Source organism: Sciurus vulgaris, assembly GCF_902686455.1.
Source record: "Sciurus vulgaris genome assembly, chromosome: 10".
NCBI lineage: Eukaryota > Metazoa > Chordata > Mammalia > Rodentia > Sciuridae > Sciurus > Sciurus vulgaris.
Window position 1 is genome coordinate 132,625,908 of NC_136470.1, and position 5,601 is coordinate 132,631,508.

The 5,601-nt window shown below is 38.5% G+C and overlaps 1 pseudogene across 1 annotated transcript; it reads right to left on the reverse strand.

Annotated features, from left to right (window-relative positions):
- Window positions 1-571: 571 nt before the first annotated feature.
- On the reverse strand, window positions 572-1,916 carry LOC306670434 (high mobility group protein B1-like; annotated as a pseudogene). The gene is made up of 2 exons: window positions 1,898-1,916; window positions 572-1,580 (listed from the first exon to the last, which is right to left on the reverse strand). The product of its transcript is annotated as a high mobility group protein B1-like (transcript).
- Between the last annotated feature and the right edge of the window lie 3,685 nt (window positions 1,917-5,601).

Consider the following 5,601-nt stretch of genomic DNA (forward strand, 5'->3'; position numbering starts at 1 on the left):
CGCTCCTCCAGAGTTGATAGATCACAGGATACTTTGCTCACTGCCTCACAAGTCCAACCCTGAAACCGTCTACCTGCAGCCCCTATCAACCAGTCCTAAAGATTTCAAACATGTAATCAAGTTCAGATCATCTCTCTGCTGGATTCCTTAAAAACTTCCCTTTCCCCATCCTTTGTCTGAGCACACTTTGCCCCTTTTAGTTGTTAACTGAATCATACTTACTGTTTCTGAATACACACTTTCTTTGCTTGTATTATAGCCTGGTTCTTTTTTGGTTGATATTTGCAATATGGAGAATTGAATATTGTTACTTTATATTCCTCTAGGGTTTAGTCATATAAAAATAACATATTTGCTATGAGAACTTTGATGAAGCTATTGGTAAATGTAAATATCAATAATTTTCAAGTGTTCAAATTCCATAAACCTCATATTTCTCAATAGGGACTCTCGCTGGGTGTATACAATTTAATATTTTGTCAAGAAGAAAATAAAAATCGGATTGTGCTTAAAATGGAGCTGGGAGACCATTGTTGGATCATATTTCAGGTGCATCCCTATGAAAACTGACTTTTTTAAATAAAAAAATTGTATTTACTTAGAAGCATTCAGAATGTCAACAAAACAGCTGAAACTTTTTTTTTTTTTTTTTGCAATTACAGAGTGGTAGTCAGTTAACAGAACAACAATTATTTCGTATAAGCTGCCTCAGAGACAACTGAAAATGAAAAACTACTGTCCCTGTATATAACTAATTTGTGCTGTGCACCAACAAGGACCTGCTTTAAATTTCCATGTCAATTTACAACCCCCATACTGTGCCAGGCAAGGTTAGTGGCTACTGAAAATACCACCAGGACAGGGTTATGTGAAGACACATTCAGTAGTGTGTTAACTATACAAAAAAAGACACTGTACAGTTTAAAAACAAATCTTACACAGCCTTACATTTCAGTTTTTTTCTTTAAAAGGAGTGAGTTGTGTACAGGGGGGTTAAATGCTTTATAGACAAGGAAAAAAACTGTGCTAGAACCAACTTATTCATCATCATCCTCTTCCTCTTCCTCCTCATCCTCTTCATCTTCCTCCTCTTCCTTCTTTTTCCTGCTTTTTTCATCTCTGTGAACTCCCTTTTTTTGCTGCATCAGGTTTTCCTTCAGCTCCATAGGCAGCAATATCCTTTTCGTATTTTCCTTCAGCTTAGCAGCAGTGTGATTCCACATCTCTCCCAGTTCCTTTGCAACATCACCAATGGACAGGCCCGGATGTTCCCCTTTGATCTTCAGGTGATACTCAGAACAGAACAAGAAGAAGGCCTTTGGAGGCCTCTCAGGTGCACCGGAATCCTTGAACTTCTTTTCTGTTTCCCCTTTAGGAGGGATATAGGTTTTCATAAGGCCTTGCCGCCTTTGCCATGTCTTCAAATCTTCCTTTCCCTTTAGCAGATATGGTCTTCCACCTCTCTGAGCGCTTCTCAGAAAACTCTGAAAAGTTGACTGAAGCATCTGGGTGCTTCTTCTTGTGCTCCTCCCAGCAAGTTTGCACAAAGAATGCACATGCTGACTTTTGCCTCTCGGCTTCTTAGGAGCTCCTTTTCCTGTGTGGAGATATTTTTCCTCAGTGAGGCACAGAGTCGCCCAGGGCCCATCTGGCTCTCACTGGCCCCGGCGCTGTCTCTGCGGAGCTCAATGAACTGCAATGGCTGAAAAAAATGACTTTTGAACTGGAATACAGACACGACTTTCACTGTGTGAGGTGACTTTTGGACTGGGCCTTACCACAGTTTCCTGAAACACTGTCACCCTCCTCTGGCCTTATGTATAATGAACCTCTTCTCCCACCTGCACAGAGACTCAGGGGTACCCATTCCTTTTTTACGAGATGGCTTCAGCTTCACTTTTGATGGTGTCAGTCATAGTCCCTGACTAACAAAAGTTGTAACTACCAGTCCTCTTACAGTGTCAGGTTTTAAAAACAGCTGCCTTTTTTTTTTTTTTTTAACCTGGGAACACGACTTACGGCTACTTGAATTTGTGTCTCCCAGGTTGTGAATCTAATTTGTTCCAAATAAATGTGATTTTCTTTGGTCTGAGCCAAGCTGATTTTATTCTTGTTTGACAATGCTAATAATAGTCCTAAATCAGAAAATTTGCTGTACCTAAACATAAAATATTGATTTGCCTTTGTAGTAAAAGGTTAATATATTTTTTCTCTCTCCACAGAAAAGGATGGCTATTGTACTATAGTTGTTACAGAAAAATTGAAATGTCAAAAATTTTAAAACATTATTATATTAACTTATGTACAATAATATATTTTATTATAAAATACATTTTATCTGCAGAAAAATGAGAAATGTAGGAATATATAGATAAGAAATGAATTATACTCTTTATCATATTTTTCAAGAGTAACTATTCTTAATATGTTGATATAATTCTTTTGTGTACATGTAAGTCTGTGTGTATTCATGGGAGGGGGTTATTAAAACAAATTAAGATCCTAATTATAGGTACTATAATATTGTCAACTTATTAAAATACTTTGGGTATAGTAAATATTTTTGAAACTATAATTCAGTGGTAACAAAGAAATGGTTATAGCATACAAAAGAATACACATACTTTCACGTATTCAAACTGTTACATCGTTATTGTTGTTTTAGTCAGCTTTCTGCTGCTGTTGCAAAATACATGAGAAAAACAGCTTAAAGGAAGAAAGGTTTATTTTGGCTCGTGGTCTTATAGATTTCAGTTCATGATCACTTGGCCCCATCACTGTGGGCTTTGGCTGAAGCAGAACCTCAAGGTAGAGAGGGTACGGCAGAACAAAGATACTCACCTCATGGCACAAAGAACAAGAAGAAGGGCCAGGGACAAAATATGACCTGTGGAGACCTGATCCCAGTGATCTACCTGCTCCATCTAGGACCCTCCTTCACAGGAGGAGGGCTCAAAGCCAAATCTTTAGTATGTGGCTTTGGGGGACATTTCAGATTCAAATCATAATAGTTATTTTATCTCTTTTGAATTATGAATCCCACAAAATCTATGTATAAACCTGTGAACATATACACAGTTATTCCCTCAGTACAAATAATTATGTATTACTCAAAACTGAATATTTAACTCAAATTGATTCAATCCATTTAAAAGAAACACTAATTTAAAAAATATATTACAGAATAGGAGGTAAATGTAATTTTACATCACATTCAGAAGGATCCAATCCTTTCTTTTGTAAAAGAAAAGTTGTCTATTACTAGTTTAAAAACTTGCAACTTTTTATTCATTTCTTCGAGGCAAAATAAAGACAAATGTAAATATCATAGATCACTAGGTCAACATTCTTCCAAACTGGAAATTTAAAAGTCACCAATGCAAGCGTTTCCGTTTGGCTTGCCTAAGGACCCTGGAACAAGCATTAACATAGCTGAATTACTATATCTCTGTAAAAGAATAAATCAATATTAATGCAAATTTTCAGGGCAAGCTCAATGAAGTTGTTGCTTTGAAAAAAATAATTCAAATCAGAATTGGCAGGGTTCACCATTTGACCCAGCTATCCCACTCCTTGGCCTATACCCAAAGGACTTAAAATCTGCATACTACAGAAATACAGCCACATCAATGTTCATAGCTGCTCAATTCACAATAGCCAGACTGTGGAACCAACCTAGATGCCCTTCAATTGATGAGTGGATAAAGAAACTGTGGTATATATATACAATGGAATATTACTCAGCCATAAAGAATGATAAAATTATGACATTTGCAGGCAAATGGATGAAATTGGAGAATATCATGCTAAGTGAGATAGGCCGATCTCAAAAAGCCAAAGGACGAATGATATCGCTGATAAGTGGAGGATGACACATAATGGGGGGGAGGGAAGGGTTAGAGTTAGGGTTAGGGAGGGGGGCAAGTATGGAGGAAGGAAGTACTGTATAGAGGGTAAAGAGGGGTGGGAGGGGTGGGGGGAAGGGAAAAAATAACAGAATGAATCAAACAACATTGCTCTATGTAAATTTATGATTACACAAATGGTATGCCTTTACGCCATGTACAAACAGAGAAACAACATGTATCCCATTTGTTTACAATAAAAAAAAAAAAAAAAAAGAATTGGCAGGGTTCTTAGGAATATTGACTCTACTTCTTCCCAAATCTTGTACTCTTAGGGTGTGTTCTAGTCAGCTTTGTTGCTACTGTGACAGACAGACCCATGAAGAACAATTTTAGAGGAAGAAAAATTTATTTGGGGGCTCAGGGTTTCAGAGGTCTCTGTCCCCAGGCAGCAGGCTCCATTCCCTAGGGCTGGAGGTAAGGCTGAACATCATGGTGGAAGTGCGGTAGAGGGAAGTGTAAGGAAATCCCATGAAACCATGCCAGACACAGGAAATCACATAAGGGAATTTATTAAGCAAACAGAGTGACTCCCTGCAGGGTAAGAGAGAAAATGAGAGGAAAAGAGAAAGGAAAGAGAAAGGGCCCGCACTAGAGAGAGTGGAAAGTGAGGAGGAGGAAAAGCAAGTGTGTAGGAGAGAGAAGCAAGAAGGGAAAGATGGTTGAATTCCCCGGGACTGACAGAGGACCAATAACGGAGAAGGATACTTGCAAGCTGAATGATGAACCAACAGCTAGCTAGGATGTTCACAGATTGACAAGTGGTTGGGAGGCAGGGAAAATGGCTGCACCAGAAAGGGTGGGGAGAGCAGCTTTATACATCACAGGAAGCTGCTCACATGATGATCAGGAAGCAGAGAGAGAGTCCACCTGCCAGGTATAAAATACATATCCCAAAGGCATGACCCCAATGACCCACCTCCTCTACCCACACCCTCCCCACTCCCAGTTACCACTTGGTTAATCTCATCAGGGGATTAATTCAGTGATTGGGTTAAGGTTCTCACAACCCAATCATTTCCCCTCTGAACCCTCTTGCATTGTCTCACACGTGGGCTTTTGGGGGATACCTCATGGCTAAACCATAACGAGGTCCAACTAGATTCTTGAAAGAACTTCAGTAGACTTGTTAAATATTCCTTTGTTTACGTTTAAAAAAATATTCTTATGTCTTCATGACAATATGAGAAAAACTGAGAGGTGAAGACACCCAAGAAATCATTATTTTTATGATGAATATATTGTATATTGACCATTCCATTATTAACCATCCCTGTCCTTAAATAGTCACTCCCACAACAGAGAACCAAGACACAGACATTAATTCATTTAATTTTATAAAAAAGCTCCAGAGGGTAGGTACTATAACAGAATTGGAAACTGAGGCACAGGGAAGATCGTGTATGTGCTCTTTGCTCGGTTCCATGGCTGGTGAGATGTACCTCCAGTGGACTGATTTCCTCAAGCGTATAGCTCTCCCTGTGCTTAACCACTGTGGTTTCCTGCCTCTCGGTCATACCAAAACTCTTCAGTATTGACCTTTGAGGAAGGTTGGATGAGTGAAAAAAGAAGACAGAAAAATAGAAACAATTTTACGAGATCTTTTTTTTTTTTTCTTGTTTATGTAAAAAAGTAGTTATGGAGATAGATTTGGTAAAATCAAAAGGCACAAATGGATAGTTTAATATGTTTTAAT